We start from the raw sequence: 20908 nt of genomic DNA on the forward strand, positions 1-20908 counted from the left end.
TAGTCAGGTACATTTTGTTCAACATTTTGAATGGGACCTCTTTTGCTTTGGGAGGTACTGGAAATTATATATAATTATTTCTTATGTTTTTAATCTTGTCAATATCAAATTGTTTCACAATATATGACCTCTTAATGGGATTACAATAATATTCATCTAACAGCACTTTCCTGATAACCTTGTTATTACATTTATAACCACAAAAATCCAGTCCTCCAATGCTCCAGAGACTCCAGAATTCCGAACATCTTTTTTCGCCATCATTCTTAAAGAGATCGGAATTGCATTTGTTATCTTTGTATATTAAACAACATTGTATTTGGTATTTTTGACAAAAGTCAGGTTCCCATTTTTGTCTAACAAGTGCGCTACAGCCCTTTTGAATTCCATTCTACCCTAAAAACGGATTTCCTGTTGTGCAATATGTATCGATTATTCCAGATTGGGGTATTGTGTGGAGTAAAATTATGGCAGTAAAATAATTTCCCATAGAGAAGTACTTGTTGATGAAAATCAGAAAGTTTAACCGGTAGTGATCTACATTCAAAGATTCCAGCCATTTTAACTTCAAGACTACGTTCAAAATATCAAAATTTATGGCGTTTATGCCACCTTCTTCATTCCCCTACCCATGTTATTTTTCCTTATATACTGGTATCTGTTTCTCCATATGAATCTAAAATGTATAGTATTGATCATCTTAATAATTTTAGTGGAAATTGGTAAAGAAAATGCAGGGTAGATGACTCTTGACAAGCTCTCCATTTTTGTCAATAAAACCCTTTTAAAAATAGAAACATCCCTTTGCAGCCATCTGTTTAAAACAGATTGATGTGTCCAGTTTCACAGATATTAATTTTTTTCTGACATCATTTTGTCATCAGAGATAGCAACCCCCAAGTATTTGACTTTCTTTTTTTTTATCTCTATACCCCACACAGATTGCAATTGACAACCATGTAATGGCAAAATCTCCCATTTTTTCGAGTTGTAAACCAGAAGCCTTTGAGAAAACATCAATAGCTTGTAGAGCCAGTGGAACTTGATCCACATCCTCCAAAAATTAAGTTGCATCATCTGCTAAATGACTTATCACAATTTTCTGCTCCATTACCTTCAGCCCTCTAATCCTACTGGTTCTTAATAAAATAGATAACATTTCAGCAACCATTATAAACAGTAATGGTGAACTCCCATAACCCTGTCGAATTCATCTCAATGTCAAACCTGGGGGAAGTGCCATGACCTAAGGCTACTGAACTGCTAATCCATTTATAAAGCATTCCAATAATGTCTATACATTTATTCTCAAAACCCAAATAACCTGAAGTTGGGGGGGGGGGGGGGGGTAATAAAAGGGTGCTCCACTGAGTCTAAAGATATACAAATCTAAAAACAAAATAAATCCTCTTTCATCAACTATTTGACTATAATGAAGCAAATCCCATACAAGTTTAATGTTAGTGTGATTTGACTTGCCTTTTAAAAAAACAGATTGTCTTTCACTAATTATTACAGATAAACCTAAGTCGAGCTTGTTATATTAGGCATTTTAATGATTAGATGGGTGACTTGAGCTAGGCCGTTGTGTCGCTGTGACCTGTCCTGGCTTGGCGCCTTTCCCATAGTTTCTAAGGTGTGCCTTCTCGAAAAACAGGAAAAAGAAAGTACAAAACCAACAAAACTGTTCCTAAATTATATGAAGAATATACTCAACGCTAAAGCCAGTTTAATGTACCCTAGGACAATCATCTATTTCAATTGAATCTATTTGGAAATACAAGCTCATAATTCACTGCAGAATAACTATCACTATCAAGAAGCTCCAGCCCCCGGGTCCGGCTGTAACATGTTCTCCTGGCGCTTCCGTAGGTGTTTCCACATTGCATAAAAAATGAACACTCTGATTTGTCGTGACTGTGAATACATGTTTCCACGTGCCCTGGCATTGATTAGCGACCTGTCATTTCTTTGATTAGTGAACGATTGCAGTAAAAATGACAGCAAATGAAATTGAGGGTTTATAGTTAATCTTCCTAAAACCAGAGTGAAACATTTGCAGTTTTTCCGAGCACTAAGAGAACAACAGTGCCATCTACAGGTTGCTTAAGTGTACAGACACCAAGAATGAAGCGCTTGACGTCATCTTTTCAACACTGAACAGAAGAACACGCATGGCCAAGAAGAAGAAATGCTGACACCGTCCGGTAACATGAGCAAGATGAGTTGAGAGGAGTATGCATTACGGGCAGGGAGAGTAACTGCCTCTAACATGCATGCTATTGTCACCACAAGGATTGCTATAAAATGCTAGTGGGGTTTTAAATTAAATTGGAAAATGTAATGTCATATAAGCAGGTATAATTTTACTTTGCCTACACTTTAGTATGTGTGAGTTTACTGACTGGAGATCGCTAAGTTTTATTTTTTAAATATGTATACAGGTATTGAATTTATTCATTGATAAATGCAGTGTTTAAAAAGTGCAGAGTTTACAAGTCATGTTTCATGCAACATGAAAAGTTGGATATGTTGAAGTGGTAAATTGTAACTAACTGCAATTGTAGAAGAAAAAAATGTGATATTAAGGCTTCATTTGCCTTCATCTTAAAATCCAGTATTTTATAATAGATTTGATCATGTTTATTATAATTAACTTTGTTGGGTAAAAAAATCATTGAAAAGGATTTTGAAGGGGAGAAAAACCGCATATGATATCGCATTCGCATTTTTTGGGGGGGGGGGGGGGTAGGGGTCGCAATTAGATTATTTTCCATAGTCGTTCAACCCTAGTTTGGGGCATTTATATTGCCATTGTTCACAAACTCTGAATACACGAGCATGTCGTCAGTCCTTACACCGCAACGACACACTTCCAAAATAAAAGCACTACAATGCATTGATCCACATATGCTACTCGGTAAATTAAGGTTTATTTTTTAAATTGGGTTTCTCACAGCGTTAGCCCCGTGTACTGTCATGCATACTGCCGTTAGCTTGACTACGACTATCTCAGCGGGTATCCGAGGCAGAAATGACGAGGACTCGTTTCAGACCATGTATTAATAATCATTTTTGTACGATTATGCCAATTTTGTAATCATGAAGGGTAATAATAAAAATCTTAATTGAATTTCAATCAATTGCACAGCCCTATTGTAAACAATTCAAACCCTTCGATTTCTATGTCACTTATTTTCCCAAGCCTCTGATATGGCTATGACTTGTTCATTTTATTCAAGTATTCCTTAATTTCAGTGAAATTTTATAGAGACTTCTGCTATTAAAGTGTATAATTGAAAATGTATGATCATGTTCCATGTTTATATTAACTCATTCACTGCCTTTGACAGCTATAAACGTCAAAAATTAATTTGAACTATTTCTATTAGTTTAACATTTTTTTCCACTTTTCTTAACAAGAGTAGGAAAACCTAGAAATTTGTTTTTAGAAATACAGATATAAAATGTGTGATTAATCGTGACTATTGAAGTCATGCGATTAATTACAACTGCAAATTTTAACCGCCTGACACGACTTAAAGATTATAAAAAATTCGGGCAGTCAAGCGATTAAAATTTTTATTCGTAATTGATCGCATGACTTCACTAGTTAACTCACAATTAATCACAAATGTTATATCTGTTCTAAATGTACAATAAAAAATATATACAGGTTTTCATACTCTTGTTAACAAAAGTAGAACAATTCTAAACAAATAGAAATAGTTCAAATTATTTTTTTACGTCTATAGCCGTCGATGGCAGTGAATGAGTTAAATTGATCATTATTAGAGTCATAATTATTTCTATTATCTGGATCAACACTATTTTTTGGATCAAATTTCTTGTGTTCATCATATTCAAATGTTTTCAAATGTATTTCTTTTGTATAAAGGTTTTCCTTTTTTTATGTGGTATTTGACAATTTTATTGTATTTTGTTTTGCCACCGAAGATAGGCTGCTATCGGCATTACCAGCCTAACCCTAACCAAAACCCTCAGAGCATACTAACAACATTTACATGCAGTCAATATTCGGGTTAAGGTCAGAATTCCAGTTTCTGAAACAATCGAGATAAAACGTTCACATGCGTGGCAGAAAGAGTTACTCCTGTTTACATGCTCATTTGTGCTCAATTGGAATATCTTGTTCGAACCACGACACCCGGACAACATAATTCGGTAAATAACGTCATTTTCACTTTTAATTTACTATACTCACCACGCTAAATAAAGTAGTCCGTTTCCTCCTCGCTCCAGAAGTGTGGTTCTTTGCTGACAACGGCTTGAGTATTTCCGGTGGGTTACACGCCATAAGCACGGACTTATTTACTTGTATTTACACTATGTGTGTAGGCACAAACTGTGGCGTTTTTGCCGTAGAGACACAAAATAACATGAAAACGCAGCGGGAAAATCAAGGTATTCAAGGGAGGCTCCTTTTGCGGGTAGGATAGAGCTGCACATACAAGTCTAGTTTAGGTTGCGCACAAATAATAAAAATCAAAACACCGTACATCTTGGGTCATCTCTGAATCTACACGACAGTTGGACAGTGATTTGCCAGGGCACAGCACACAGTGACAACCTTATCCAACAATGTGACCTCTTCTCCTTTACATGGTACAATCATTCTTACAGGAATAGTTCCATTTAAGATGTTATACTTTTGGCATATATTTCCAATCACCCGTGTTACATAGATTCTTAAATGTGCTATTTTCCGAGTTTCCTCCACGTCTCATGCCTAAAGAGTAATAAAAACATTTGAGAAATAAAATCCTGATGTACAGTAGGTTATTATAATTTGTGCATGATTAATAACTAAAAACTACAAATTATCAATTCTGAAACAGAGGAAGCAGAACGTAGTTAGATATAAGGCATACAGCAATGAATCACATAGAAAATTATAGAATGATTATCATAACAAAACATTGACAATAAAAATAACATAAAAGGGACTTTGAACACTGAATAGCTTGGAAGTCAACATATCTAACCCAGTTCATTGACAAAAAAGGCTGATTTGTCTTTCATTGAGAATCACATTTAACCTTCCCATGAAACATCAATTTCTTCAAAGTCCATCTAATCAATCACTTATTATGGCCATCATAGCATTAAGTGCATGCATTACTTTAAAAAAAATTTGCACCAGCGCTAATTCTCAGCACTTGCCCATAGGAGGCTTTTAGATTATACAAAGACTACAAGATGATACAAAAAAAATCATGCCAGAAAAAAATAAAATAATGTAAGTTTTTGTAAATATTTACCTTAGTAAATACTTTTACATTTACTGTTAAATGTACAAAACAATTACATTTTCAGTGCAAGCTTCCTGATTCCTGCGTTTTTCACCAGGCACTTGTGTCTCTTGATCTGAAACTTGTGAGCGAATCTTCGGCCACAAACTGTGCAGGCAAAAGGTTTCTCACCTGTGTGGGTTATTGTGTGCTTTTTTAAGTCATCCTTCCGAGAGATTTTTTTACCACAAACTGTGCAGGCAAAAGGTTTCTCACCAGTATGGGTTATTGTGTGCTTTTTTAAGCTTCCCTTCTGAGAATTTTTTTTACCACAAACTGAGCAGGCAAAAGGTTTCTCTCCAGTGTGGGTTATTGTGTGCTTTTTTAAGCTTCCCTTCTCAGAGAATCTTTGACCACAAGCTGAGCAGGCAAAAGGTTTCTCACCAGTGTGGGTTCTTGTGTGTTTTTTTAAGTTTCCCTTCTCAGAGAATCTTTGACCACAAACTGAGCAGGCAAAAGGTTTCTCACCAGTGTGGGTTCTTGTGTTTTTTTTAAGTTTCCCTTCTGAGAGAAGCTTTGACCACAAACTGAGCAGGCAAAAGGTTTCTCACCAGTGTGGGTTCTTGTGTGTTTTTTTAAGTTTCCTTTCTGAGAGAAGCTTTGACCACAAACTGAGCAGGCAAAAGGTTTCTCACCAGTGTGAATTCTCATGTGTTCTTTCAAACCTCTTTTATGCTGGCAAAGTCTGACTGCGTCCACTCGTTGACGACAACGCTCGTTTTCCTCTTCTGTTCTACATAGTTCCTCCGCGTGTCTCTTGACCTGAAACTTGTGAGAGAATCTTCGGCCACAAACTGAGCAGGCAAAAGGTTTCTCAACAGTATGGGTTCTTGAGTGCATCTTTAAGCTTCCCTTCTCAGAGAATCTTTGACCACAAACTGAGCAGGGAAAAGGTTTTTCACCAGTATGGGTTCTTGTGTGCATTTTTAAGCTTCCCTTCTGAGCGAATCTTTGCCCACAAACTGAGCAGGCAAAAGGTTTTTCTCCAGTGTGGGTTTTTGTGTGCTTTTTTAAGTTTCCCTTCTCAGAGAATCTTTGACCACAAACTGAGCAGGCAAAAGGTTTCTCACCAGTGTGTGTTCTTGTGTGCTTTTTTAAGATTCCCTTCAGAGAGAATATTTGACCACAAACTGAGCAAGCAAAAGGCTTCTCACCAGTGTGGATTCTTGAGTGCATTTTTAAGTTTCCCTTCTCAGAGAATCTTTGACCACAAACTGAGCAGGCAAAAGGTTTCTCTCCAGTGTGGGTTCTTGTGTGCCTTTTTAAGTCTCCCTTTTGAGAGAAGCTTTGACCACAAACTGAGCAGGCAAAAGGTTTCTCACCAGTGTGAATTCTCATGTGTTCTTTCAAACCTATTTCATGAGCATAAGTTTTCCTACACCGAAAGCATTTCCAGCGCTTGTTGTGAGCCTGACATGTCATATCACCTTCAGACTCATCATCGAGAAGAGTGTGTGACATAGCGTCGTCACTATCTGATAGTGGAGCTAGGAGGCCGTCTGCTTGTGATCCTCCACAGTGGTCTCCATCACCTTCAGTTGTCATTTTTTGACATGAGCAGCTGCTTGGAGGCTCCGTCCCTCTGATCACCTCACTTGCACCATTTTCACTCTTCAAGGAGACACAAGTCTATGGCAACATATAGACATCCTTCTCCTCTTGCTTTGATGTCGGGAGGGTCTTCTCTCTCTCCTTTCATGCAAGGGTGCTCTGGCTCCTCCTCTTTTTTGATGAAAGGAGACTGTTGCTGCTCTTCTTCCTCTTTAAAGTGGGGGGCCTCTTCATCATCCTCTTCTTTTTTAATGTGAAGATGCTCTGGCTCCTGCTGCTCAGGACAAACATATTCACTGATGTCTGCAAGACACAAGAAATCAAACACAACCTTATCCAACAATGTGACCTCTTCTCCTTTACATGGTACAATCATCCTTACAGGAATAGTTCCATTTAAGATGTTATACTTTTGGCATATATTTCCAATCACCCGTGTTACATAGATTCTTAAATGTGTTATTTTCCGAGTTTCCTCCACGTCTCTAGCTGCTAACTGACAGCGGCCTTTCGTGAATGCAGGAAGTTTAACTTCGGTTTCTCCATCACTAGTAAACAGCATTTACTAAATGCTAAGCAAGGGAAAGTAAAAAGTGTGCAAACCTGCTCTGTGTGACACAACACGTGGCTGCTGGCAAAGTCTGACTGCGTCCACTAGTTGACGACAACGCTCGTTTTCCTCTTCTGTTCCACATAGTTCCTCCGCGTACTTTGCTGTCCTTCTTGCGCACATTTTCACAGGAGAATCTCAACACTTTCTACCAAACGCGTGTCTTGGTTAGCGGCTAGCGAGCTAAATTAAGCTAGGCAGAGAAGCTTCAAAGCGCAACGAGTACTGTGTCGAGCCCGTTCAGTACTATTGGCAACAATTCGTTTTTCACTCATTGGCTGACCAACGCTAAAGAGCACATTGATGACGACGATGATCATAATCGATGATGATGATGGTGACTCCGAGGTTGACGCCGAAGTTGGAAGCGTTGACGCGGCGGCTATGACGACGTCATAAAGCTTTACCGGCTAGCGATGCTAAATTAAGCTAGGCAGAGAAGCTTCAAAGCGCAACTAGACGAGTTAACCCGAACACAAACGTTTGATGGGCTCCGTCTTTGTGCAGTAGTCATGTGCGTACTGTGTCGAGCCCGTTTAGTACTATCGGCAACAATTCGTTTTTCAATCATTGGTCGATTGAAAAACGAACGTAAAGTTGAACGTTGCTTGCAACGTTCAACTTTACCCATGTAACGCCATGCTCCGGGTGATCTTCTACTGGAGTTTGTTTGGCGTTTGGCAAACCAACGCAAAGGCGCATTGCCGCCACCTACCGGGCGTGGAATGTGACCCGTAACTTTTACGACGCACCAGCGCATAAAGCTTCGATTATTTATTGTGAATGAAAATGTTTTGAAACTGTTCTTGAGTTCCTTTGTTGCAAACTTTTTCAACTAAAACGCATTAATTATTTCCATAGTATATATATTAATTTGATTCTCACGCCATGTGTTTTTCATACTCGCAATGCATTGTGGTCAATATCAACCCAGTTCAGTGTTTTTTTTATTGAACAATTATACACAAACAAACACAAGGCACTCGTATCATCAAATGACAAATTGCTAGACATAGACTGAGCATAAGTATTCTAACAATACAATTGAATGTAGAAAATAAAAAGGTAAACAAAAAAAAACACTAAAATAAAAATTAAAAACAACAGAAATTATATTTGTAAGAGGACTATCTATAACAAATCAATTATATCCAATAAAGAAACTAAATTAAGGGCTTTTCTATCCATAACCAATTTTAAAGATTTACAAAATAGTAGAAAGTCATATTTCCAGTTGAGTAGGCAAAGTTTTGTTTTTAAATATCTGCACTTGTGAATAAAAAAAAATCTAAAGCAACAAAACATTCAAAACAAATTCTACTTTTTTATCTTCTTGAAACACAGCAAACAAAATCGACTCTTCTGTCAGGGGGAAATCAATATTTTTTGATTGCAACCAACTCCTTAAATTAGTCCAAAAGGAATTGTACTACATTGGAGTGAAAGAAAATACGGTTCAGGTGTTTTACATCCACATCACAGAACACACAATTATTTACATCAAAATCAAACCTCAGTCTTAAAAACTCATTAGTCAGGTACATTTTGTTCAACATTTTGAATGGGACCTCTTTTGCTTTGGGAGGTACTGGAAATTATATATAATTATTTCTTATGTTTTTAATCTTGTCAATATCAAATTGTTTCACAATATATGACCTCTTAATGGGATTACAATAATATTCATCTAACAGCACTTTCCTGATAACCTTGTTATTACATTTATAACCACAAAAATCCAGTCCTCCAATGCTCCAGAGACTCCAGAATTCCGAACATCTTCTTTCGCCATCATTCTTAAAGAGATCGGAATTGCATTTGTTATGTTTGTATATTAGACAACATTGTATTTGGTATTTTTGACAAAAGTCTTCACGTCGCAACAGGTTCCCATTTTTGTCTAACAAGTGCGCTACAGCCCTTTTGAATTCCATTCAATAAAAACAGATGTCCTGTTGTGCAATATGTATCTATTATTCCAGATCGGGGTATTGTGTGGAGTAAAATTCTGGCAGTAAAATAATTTCCCATAGAGAAGTACTTGTTGATGAAAATCAGAAAGTTTAACCGGTAGTGATCTACATTCAAAGATTCCAGCCATTTTAACTTCAAGACTCCGTTCAAAACATCAAAATTAATGGCGTTTATGCCACCTTCTTCATTCCCCTACCCATGTCATTTTTCCTTATATACTGGTATCTGTTTCTCCATATAAATCTAAAATGTATACGTAGTATTGATCATCTTAATAATTTTTGTGGAAATTGGTAAAGAAAATGCAGGGGAGATGACAGGCTCTCCATTTTTGTCAATAAAACCCTTCTAAAAATAGAAACATCCCTTTGCAGCCATCTGTTTCAAACAGATTGACATGTGTCCAGTTTCTCGGATATAAATTTTTTTCTGACATCATTTTGTCATCAGAGATAGCAACCCCCAAGTATTTGACTTTCTTTTTTTTTATCTCTATACCCCACACAGATTGCAATTGACAACCATGTAATGGCAAAATCTCCCATTTTTTCGAGTTGTAAACCAGAAGCCTTTGAGAAAACATCAATAGCTTGTAGAGCCAGTGGAACTTGATCCACATACTCCAAAAATTAAGTTGCATCACCTGCTAATTGATTTATCACAATTTTCTGCTCCATTACCTTCAGCCCTCTAATCCTACTGGTTCTTAATAAGATAGATAACATTTCAGCAACCATTATAAACAGTAATGGTGAACTCCCACATTCCAAAAAACATGCATGAAGGGTTAATTGAACACTCAAATTTGTCCATAGGTGTGATTGTGAGTGTGGAAGCTTGTTCGTCTCTGTGTGCCCTGCGATTGGCTGGCAACCAGTTCAGGGTGTACCCCGCTGAAGGGAAAAAAAACATGGTTTGATATGTCCTCATGAAACCTCTTCTATAAGGATATGCTGTTCTCCTGAACTGTTGTACAAATCCAGGTGCCCAACAATTTGTAAATAAAGGGCGGGATCAGCCTGGGAACGCTTCCTTGTTTATACTACAGCCTTCCCTGCTTTGCAAAACATGGTTTCGAAAGTGTCTGAGAAAGGGCTTTGCTAGCCCGGTTTCCCACGCTAATGAATAAAAGACGGAGCGGCACGCGGCCCCGACAGAGTCAGCTGCGGAACATGTACGATTGCCCAGCCGTTTTGCAGCTCGTTCTACCCGGACCGTAGGCTCTCCGGTCTAGTGTCAAGGTAAGCGCTGATGATCATCATATTATGCTGCTTAACGTTGTAGTGTATTGATTGCTGTTTGCAGGGAATAAAAGGTACAATAATTCTAGCAAAGCAAGTTGTGATTATTGCTGTTTGCGGGGAATGAAAGGTATAATCATTCTAGCACAGCGCAGGTGTTGATTACTGTTTGCGGGGGATAAAACGTATGATTATCCTAGCACAGAATAAATGTTGATTGCTGTTTGCGGGGAATAAAAGACACGGTTATTCTAGCAAAGCATATCAAGTCTCTGTGTATTCATTGCTCCCGCCGACCACTCACGATCCTGCATAAAAATATAAAGGTGAAGTAGTGTTTTCCACAAAACACCCGCCTACTGCCCGAAGCCAGCTGGGATAGGCTCCAGCGCTCCCCGCGACCCTTGTGAGGACTAAGCGGTACAGAAAATGGATGGATGGATGGATATTAGGCCTCTTAATGATTAGATGGGTCACTTGAGCTCGGCCGTTGTGTCGCTGTGACCTGTCCTGGCTTGGCGCCTTTCCCATAGTTTCTGAGGGTTCCCTTCTCGAAAAACTGGAAAAAAATGTACAAAACCAACAACACTGTTCCTAAATTATATGAAGAATATACTCAACGCTAAAGCCAGTTTAATGTACCCTAGGACAATCATCAATTTCAATTTAACTCTTTGACTGCCAAAAACCTTTAATAACGTTTAGTAAAATCCTACGGAGGGCTGCCAAAGACGTTAAAAGACGTTCACTATGTTTTTTTTTTCTTTTCTTTTGGAAACGGGTGGAGGAAAGCCTTGGCCAGCTGTGCTGAAAGTATCAAGCAGATCTAGTTAGTATAATGACTATTTTTGGGCACTAGATGGCAGAGATGAATCTCTTTGGTAGGCGTCAGTAGAAGACGTGAGGCGGAGCTAGAGTGTTGAGGGGAGAATAGCTGAGGAAGCGAAAATGGCGACCGGTTGCAAGCAGCTCACGCTTGAGCATTTTTTTCAAAGACGAAAAGCATCGACCATGCTAAAGAGCACATTGATGACGACGATGATGATGATGGTGACTCCGAGGTTGACGCCGAAGTTGGAAGCGTTGACGCGGCGGCTATGATCACGTTGTAAAGCCTCACCGGCTAGCGATGCTAACGCCGGAAAAAGCGGAGCACATCCGAGCACTTCTGCACAGGCGGACGTTCAATCGGACGATGAAGAGTACCCCGAGTCCAATGCATATTCATCGGAGGAGTGGGTACAGTCTGATCACGGAGAAGAGACTGGTTTTGGACTACGATGCCACCATCAATGGAGTGGATAAGATGGATCAGAACATCTCTTACCACCACCCGGTATAGGAACTGAAGGACATGAGGAAGCCAGACATAACACCACCGTAATGCCACCATATCATGATCCTGATAGTACACTTGATGGCAACATGGCCAAACACACACTGTAGTATATACTTACTATTCCCCGGAAAAAAAGGCCGGCAAGAAAGTGTAGCGTCTGCACGCGAAGGGGCAATCGCAGTGAAACTAATCTGTTGTGCAAATCCTGCTGCGTCTCCTTGCACGCAGGGGAGTGTTACACAAAAAGAAAAACTGTATTTGAAACATTCACAAAATTGTAAATAGTACCACAGTTGCACACATTTGTAAATAGTTTGCCAAATTGTTTTGTCAAATTGTTACACTGTTGAATGTAAATAAACGTATTTTGCTATCAAAAAACACTTTTTCATTGTTGGTGGTAGTGTTTTACAGAAATAAAGCACTGTTTAGGTGTTTGTGGCATCATTCATGGAAAAAAAAGGTGTCAAATTCACTAGAGTGCATGAAATAATATCGTTTCACAAAAAGCTTGATTTCTCCGTATTTTGTTTCAAAACAGAGCATTTGGGTGAAACTAACCATTTTCTATTGTTGATTACTGAAAAACGGAATAAGGTAGAAACAAACAAACAACTTTTTTTTCTGATGAAAGATGAGAGTTCAATCTTTCATTTGGTAGTATGTGTGTTTCCATAGTCCAAACACAAAATTTTCTGTGGACCTTGAAAGATCAGTCAAAATGCTTAAATCAGCTGGCACCCACACCGTCCCTTTTCTGAAAACGTCTGGCAGTCAAAGAGTTAATCTATTTAGAAATACAAGCTCATAATTCACTGCAGAAAAACGATCACTATAAAACTATCACTATCAAGAAGCTCCAGCCCCCGGGTCCGGCTGTAACATATTCTCCTGGCGCTTGCGTAGGTGTTTCCACATTGCAAAAAAATGAAGACTCTGATTTGCCGTGACTGTGAATACTTGTTTCCACGTGCCCTGGCATTGATTAGCGACCTGTCATTTCTTTGATTAGTGAACGATTACAGTAAAAATGACAGCAAATGAAATTGAGGGTTTATAGTTTATATTCCCAAAACCAGAGTGAAACATTTGCAGTTTTTCCTAGGACTAGAGGTTGCTTAAGTGTACAGACACCAAGAATGAATCGCTTAACGTCATCTTTTCAACACTGAACAGAAGAACACGCATGGCCAAGAAGAAGAAATGATGACACCGTCCGGTAAAATGATGTTTTGTGGAAAACACTACTTCACCTTTATATTTTTATGCAGGATCGTGAGTGGTCCGCGGCAACAATGAATACACAGAGACTGATATGCTTTGCTAGAGTAACTGTGTCTTTTATTCCCCGCAAACAGCAATCAACATTTTTTTATACTGTGCTAGAATAATCGTACGTTTTATTCCCCGCAAACAGTAAGCGACACCTGTGCTTTGCTCGAATGATTGTACCTTTTATTCCCCGCAAACAGCAATATTCACAACTTGCTTTGCTCGAATGATTGTACCTTTTATTCCCCGCAAACAGCAATATTCACAACTTGCTTTGCTAGAATGACTACCTTTTATTCCCCGCAAACAGCAATAATCACAACTTGCTTTGCTAGAATGATTGTACCTTTTATTCCCAGCAAACAGCAATATTCACAACTTGCTTTGCTAGAATGACTGTACCTTTTATTCCCCGCAAACAGCAATCAATACACTACAACGTCAAGCAGCATAATATGATCATCATCAGCGCTTAACAAGTAAAGTCGTCCTGGGTGCGGTTGTCAGCGGCGTTTCTCCACTGCCACCGAAACCACCACACGTGCTCCAGCTTTCGACCAATGGAGGCCGTCTGAATCGGCTCCCAGCAAAGGACGATCATCCCCATCAGGAGCACACCACCTGCAAGGCCTCCGATGCCCCATCATCCGGCACCTCCATGACTTCGGCCAGCATACATCATCACGTTGTACTTGGATCCCCAATCGAGGAGAAGTCATACCTGTACACATATACATAGACAACTACATGCTAGAATTAGTTTTCTCGTAAATAACATTTGTTGACTGGAACAACCACCCACTTTTCGTCTCCAGGATACATTACGGCCACAGAGTGATCATTCCCCTGCGCTATAATATATCCTGCTTTGGGAGGTCCCGTCGCTTGTTTTACCCATACTTTAGCTCCAGCTTTGTCGGTCAAATGTTCTCCGTTTGTTTTGACCTGTTTTGGCATTTTTCACAATTTTCAACCGCTATTTTCACATCATCTATTTTTAGATCAATGCCTCGATCCAGGGCCCACTGTCGGGTCCCCTGTATACCCCAATATCTGCTTTTCTGATGTACCTATCTTGCTAGGCCAACCGTGGATTCCCTCTGCACTATCATTGCTTTTACTAACTGGTCTACCGCTTGATTGTGTAGTGCTTCAGAATCTGTATTTTTAGTGTGTGCAACTACATGTGACACCGTAATTTTCACACCCTGCACTTTGTCCCAAATGTCTCTCCATAGTTCTGCACCCCATACCTCATTCCCATGTAATTTCCACCCATGCGCATGCCATGGGCCGCCCAAAAAATTTATGGTGGGTGGCAAATGGCCCCCGGGCCGTAGTTTGGACATCTTTGTCCTATGTTTTGACTTCTGGAAAATTAAAAAGATAACATCAGACATTTTTGTCTAAACATCAAATACACACAGCGCTAACTATAAATCGTGTTACATAATATGCATGTGATCACACATTGTCTTATTTCCCCTTTAAATCCCCAAGATTACATTGCAATTTTTTCTTAAATTACATTACAATCGTAAGAATGTTGAACACAAGGAACCGTCAGGTTCCTGAAGCTCATGAACAGCGTGTGACATTGTTTTGTCTTAGCCGGCCAGTCACTCACGTAAGGCCCCGCTGTCCCAACATAGCCATAACATACGTTTCCAATAAATCACTTCCCCCTCCCTCAGTAACACCAACGCGTACCACAACATTAATTCCCGCATCAGTACTCCATACCTGTCAACCTCTGCCGATAACTGCCCTTATAAATGATTATGATTCCCCTTACAAACCCCAAAAAAACCTTACAAACACCGTACGACGCATGTTTACTCGCGGTAACCAGACAGTGTAATAGAAATAACAAAGGTCATTTGCATACAAAGTCTTTTATTCAATTTAAAAAGTTTACAATGCAATAAACTGTGCCTTCAGTGCTTCCTATTGTAAGCCAATGTGCATGATTTAGCAGACTTTATCTGCTCTAATGAGGGTCTCACTTGTGAGCAACAGTTGTCACAGTTCAATTTCATCTGTAATAAAGAAGTAAGAGTGTCTGTTCCCATTGTCTTTCTGTACTCTGTATGAATTTTCCTCACATGACTGAAAACCCGCTCGCTATCAGCATTACTGTGAGGAAGGCTGAGTAAAATTAGATACATCTTTCTCATCAGTGGAAAGCGATCCAGCCCCAAACCAGTTTTCATTTTGAACACATGAGGCCAAAATGTCTCTGGACGAATTGGTTGTCCATCCTGACTTTTCTGAGGGAGAAGATCATCAGGTATTAGTTGATAGTCTTCCCATTCATCTTTTAATTGTTCCTGATCAAAGTCTGGTGTAAACCTGTTTGCAAGCTTAACAATACTTGTGTAATCCAACATCTCTCTCTTTCTTGGGTCCAACACCACCAAGTCACTCAGTATTGTATTTTCAAATGGAAATTTTTGTATCATTTTAGTTACAACAGCCTCGTAGAAGGAGCGAACAGAGGAAAAAAAAGTTGCTTGCATGGCTGGTGTGATGCTTTGCCTGATTTCATCCTCCTCATTGGTGTCTTGGAAGAGGGCCCTGGTGCCCAAGCCAACAGCAAGCGTGCTATCTTCATGCTGCAGGCATCTGTTTGTATAATCAACTGCCAGCAGGCTATCAGCAGATTTGACATGTTCCATTTGCACAAATTTCACCAAGAGTTTCTTTAAGAGTCTTTCCATTTCTGGTAGCAAATCTCCAATCATACATGCCTCTGTTTGGAACACAATATTGAATTGATTTATTTGAGGCAGGATGAAGCTGAGGAAGTGGAGTGTGAGGAGAGTAACAGGGTCTTGAAGTCGATCATGGATGCTTTTCACTTTACCTGCCCTTTCAACATCCGCATGGCTAGCGAAGTAGCTTTTGAGTGCTTCGTACTGAGAGAATGTTCTTTCAACCACTTTTTGCAGAGACAACCATCGTGTCGGACAATGCTTTAGGATTTTTTCTTGCTCGGAATTTGTAAAGTCCTGAAACTCTTTAAAATCCTCAATTCGTTTGGAACTATTTTTTAAAAAAAATAAAATATATCCACCAGCAAGTCATCTATGTTTACTGGCAATGTCTTCAGTCCATCTTTGACACACAGATTGCCAAGATGACAAATGCATCCAACACTAAAAACAGCCCCATTTTTTTCTTTTATCCTAGACAAGACAGAGTTTTTCTTTCCAACCATGGTGTTGCAATTGTCGCTTGCAAATCCCACAACGTTACTCCATGGAATGTCATTTTCTTGTAAAATGTTGTCAATAACGGCAAAGATTGATGCTGCTGTGCCTGATGCCAACTCTGGTAAATCGAGGAGTCTGGTATTTGTGTTCTCCCCATCAAAGAAGTGAGCTAACACAACAAGTCGCTTTTTGGTAGTACGATCATTGCTTTCATCAATCATGAGGGTAAATGGGTGAGTTCTGCAGTACTGAATGACGTCTTGGGTGTAGCCACGTGCAAGGCTCTCCTTAACAATCATCGTAGCCTTGGTCCTCCGACATGCAAACTCCTACAAAAATATAATATTAAAATATAAAATTTAAATTTTTGACACGGTGCCATAAATGCTGATTCATTGTAGATATGAATGATAATAATAATAATAATAATAATAAATTACCTTAGCTGTCTGTGAATCCGGAAACATAACTTTCACCAAATCCGAGAAGTGGTCCGCAGCTGTGAAAGCAATGTTGTGCTCAGCAAGAAAATGGCAGAAGAGAATTTCCGCATTTGTCGTTTTGTGGGATGCTGCAGGATTTGCGGTAGAGACGAAGTGCTTGGTTAATGGGACATGTGAATTGTTTTTTTTCACATTCTCCACGTGTCCGGCAGTTTTAAAGTGGCTCTTCAGATCGTAAAATCCACTCGCAGCAACTTTCACGTCTTTATTGCAAGGGACACAGAATGAGAATTGAGTGCCTCTTAACGATGCTTTAATCCAGCCAGCATATTCACCTTGAAGTAACTCCCATTCTTTCTGGTGTCGACCCGATCCTTGAGTTCTTCGTTTCTTCCTAGGTGGCTCCTGCATGCTTGCTTCCACGATATTTACTCTATGTATATCTACGCATGCGCATGTCAGCGCATTTTTTTTTCCCCGTACAAAAGTCGGTGTACGGCGTACATGATTTGAAATGGTAAAAAAACGTATAAAATACGTATAAAACGTACAAGTTGACAGGTATGGTACTCAACCGAGCAAACTTTTTAACGTCCATATGGACCAACTTAACCTCTGACGCACCCATCTCCACCAGACGCACCAACCAAGTATCTAGCTCATCACCTGACAGCTGCTTATATTTACCAGTCAGATGTGCGATCCCGTCCTGAGTGTAATCTTCTAGCAGCGTGCTAACCTGCGGCACTGGCTGTGGTCCCAAAACTAGATTCCCTTCTCCATCCACTATGGGAACACCCTGCAAATCCCGCTCTACTCGCCTCTCATCAGGCAGTACATCAAACAATTTCCTACGTCTGAACACAGGTCTCGCCTTTGGTTCTGCCTCCCTCCTTGCTCCGGTTTCACACTCCTCATAATCCCAGATATAATCACGCCAGTCGTCCCCCTCATCACCATTCCAAATGTCAACATCCCATGAAGAAGGATCAATCCTCCGACCCTGTAGTGCAGCTCTGGTTACAAAGTCGCGCACATTTTTCATGGATGTTTGACGTTTCCTTTTCCTCGCTTTATTTATTTTGGTCACATGTAGAACAGATTGCTCAGCCATGTCTCGGTATTTCCCCAGCTGCACTTGTATTACTTGCACTTGTGCTTGGGCTCCCGCTTTATCACCATTTTCCTTAATCACCTCATCCTCCTTTTCATGTAACTGTTGTTCCAATTGCTTAATTTGTTCCGTTTGTTTTCGCCACGCAGAAGCCGTTAGCCACAACCGTCTCTGCAGATCGTCTATCGGCTTTTTGCCGGTTACAGAAATTTGCTGTAGAGCCGCGGTTAGCGCTGTAGGACCTCCGTCTTTCAGCACTTCAATCCACGGCTCCATACGCCCACCCCCTTTACGCAGCTCCTGATTTACTGTATACGTGGGCGAACATTCATCCCAACCGGGTATACTTTCTGTATGACCCGTTTGCTCTTTCGTTTCACTGTTTTTGTCTTCCGACTTTTTCTCTTTTCTCTGAAACATTGAACCATAGCCACTCATCTACTTCTCTTTACCGAGAAGTTAGGAAACCAGCCGACAACGCCAAAATGTTTTGTGGAAAACACTACTTCACCTTTATATTTTTATGCAGGATCGTGAGTGGTCGGCGGCAACAATGAATACACAGAGACTGATATGCTTTGCTAGAATGATTGTACCTTTTATTCCCCGCAAACAGCAATATTCACAACTTGCTTTGCTTGAATGACTGTACATTTTATTTCCCGCAAACAGCAATAATCACAACTTGCTTTGCTAGAATGATTGTACCTTTTATTCCCCGCAAACAGCAATCAATACACTACAACGTTAAGCAACATAATATGATCATCATCAGCGCTTACCTTGACACTAGACCGGAGAGCCGACGGTCCGGGTAGAACGAGCTGCAAAACGGCTGGGCAATCGTACGTGTTCCGCAGCTGACTCTGTCCGGACCGTGTGCCGCTCCGTATTTTATTCGTTAGCGTGGGAAACCGGGCTAGTGAAGTAAATATTCAGTTTCAATTTAATTTTAACTGTTTTGATTAAGTTATAACTATTTAGAATTGGACAAAATTGCTTTGATTTACTCAGTATAGTTTTGTGTGACAATTCTCTTTCACATTACATTCCTATTAGCATGGGATGGGGGAAGGTGAATGTGTTAATTAGACCCTTTGTTCATATTAAGGCTCCACTAAGTCTGCCTGGAGCTGAACGGCAACTCTTATCTTATACCTGTGTTTTTCCATCCTGGGACAGAGAGGGGAGGTGTCATGATTGGGGTCAGCTGTTTCTGTTTTCCCCTTGCAGTCACCGGGGAAACAGCTGGAGGGCGGAGCCCGCCAAACACACCTGCTGCTCATCAGCCCGTCAGGCCAGGATAAAGGCCTGGCAGAAGCAGCAAGGAGTGTCGGGTTATTACTCCGTGACGCTGCTCACTTGACCCGACTGGTAGCGCGTATTCAAGAATCAACTGCTGATCCCTATGACTTGCTTTTTGTCCGCCCTTGAGCGTGAGTTTTGTGTTTGCTTTTTGTCCGCCCTCGAGCGTGATTTTGTGTTTGTTTTTTGTCCGCCCTCGAGCGTGATTTTTGTGTTTGCTTTTTGTCCGCCCTCGAGCGTGATTTTTGTGTTGGTACGTTTTGGTGGATTAAAACTATGTTATCCACATCCCTGCCGTCGGTTCATCCGCGACTATAGCATAAAAGCGGAACCTCTGACAAGGCTTACATCCACCAAGATTCCGTTTGTTTGGACTCGGCAGGCTGAGGCCGCTTTCGCTAAATTCAAATTTTTATTTTCGAGTTCCCCGGTTTTGACACACCCTAACGAGGCTCTTCCTTTTGTCGTCGAGGTCGATGCTTCAGAGACAGGAGTGGGGGCTGTGTTGTCCCAACGGTCCCCGGTTGACCAGAGGCTGCATCCCTGTGCCTTTTTCTCTCGTCGGCTCAACCAGGCGGAGCGCAACTACAATGTGGGCAACCGTGAGCTGTTGGCCATTATCTTTGCTTTGCAGGAGTGGCGGCACTGGCTGGAGGGCGCGGCGGAACCCTTCCAGATTTTTACGGACCACAAGAGCTTATCGCACCTCCGGTCCGCTCGGAGATTGAATCCCCGTCAAGCACGCTGGGCCCTGTTCCTCACCCGTTTCAATTACACCATCACTTACCGACCAGGGGCCCGGAATACCAAGCCGGATGCCTTGTCCCGCATACACGGTCCAGCCGCCGAGGGGTCTCCACCCGAAACTATCGTGCCGGAGAACAGGGTATTGGGAGCCCTCCAGTGGGAGGTAGAGCGGAAGGTGGTGGAAGCAGCTGACGACACGCAGACCCCGGTAGCGTGCCCTGGGGATAAGTTGTTTGTGCCCGCACACCTTCGGCAAGAGGTGCTGCAGTGGGGGCATGCTTCGAAGGTGGCATGTCACCCTGGGGTGGGTCGAACTCTGTCCCTGATTACGCAGAGATTTTGGTGGCCTGGGCTACGCAAGGACGTTACGGACTATGTTACGTCCTGCACGGTGTGTGCCCGTAATAAGGCCTCTCGCCATAAGCCATCCGGTCAGCTCCGCCCCCTGCCCATTCCCCACCGTCCTTGGTCGAATTTGGCGTTGGATTTCGTTACCGGGCTACCTCCTTCTAACGGGCAGTCGGTGATACTTACGGTGGTGGACCGATTCGCTAAGATGGCACACTTTATCGTCCTGCCCAAGTTGCCCACCTCGTTGCAAACAGCGGATATCCTGATAAGGGACATATTCAGGATCCACGGGATACCATCTGACATCGTCTCCGATAGGGGGCCTCAGTTCGTGTCCCGGGTGTGGAAGGCCTTCTGCAAGTCTTTGGGGGCTACGGCTAGCCTGTCTTCGGGCTATGACCCCCAATCTAATGGGCAGACGGAGCGAGCTAACC

General features: G+C 41.0%; 1 pseudogene; it reads right to left on the reverse strand.

Moving 5' to 3' along the window:
* Positions 1-5636: 5636 nt before the first annotated feature.
* On the reverse strand, positions 5637-7596 carry LOC144037927 (uncharacterized; annotated as a pseudogene).
* Positions 7597-20908: the final 13312 nt, after the last annotated feature.

The sequence above is a fragment of the Vanacampus margaritifer genome, chromosome 18, assembly GCF_051991255.1.
Source record: "Vanacampus margaritifer isolate UIUO_Vmar chromosome 18, RoL_Vmar_1.0, whole genome shotgun sequence".
Taxonomy (NCBI): Eukaryota; Metazoa; Chordata; class Actinopteri; order Syngnathiformes; family Syngnathidae; genus Vanacampus; species Vanacampus margaritifer.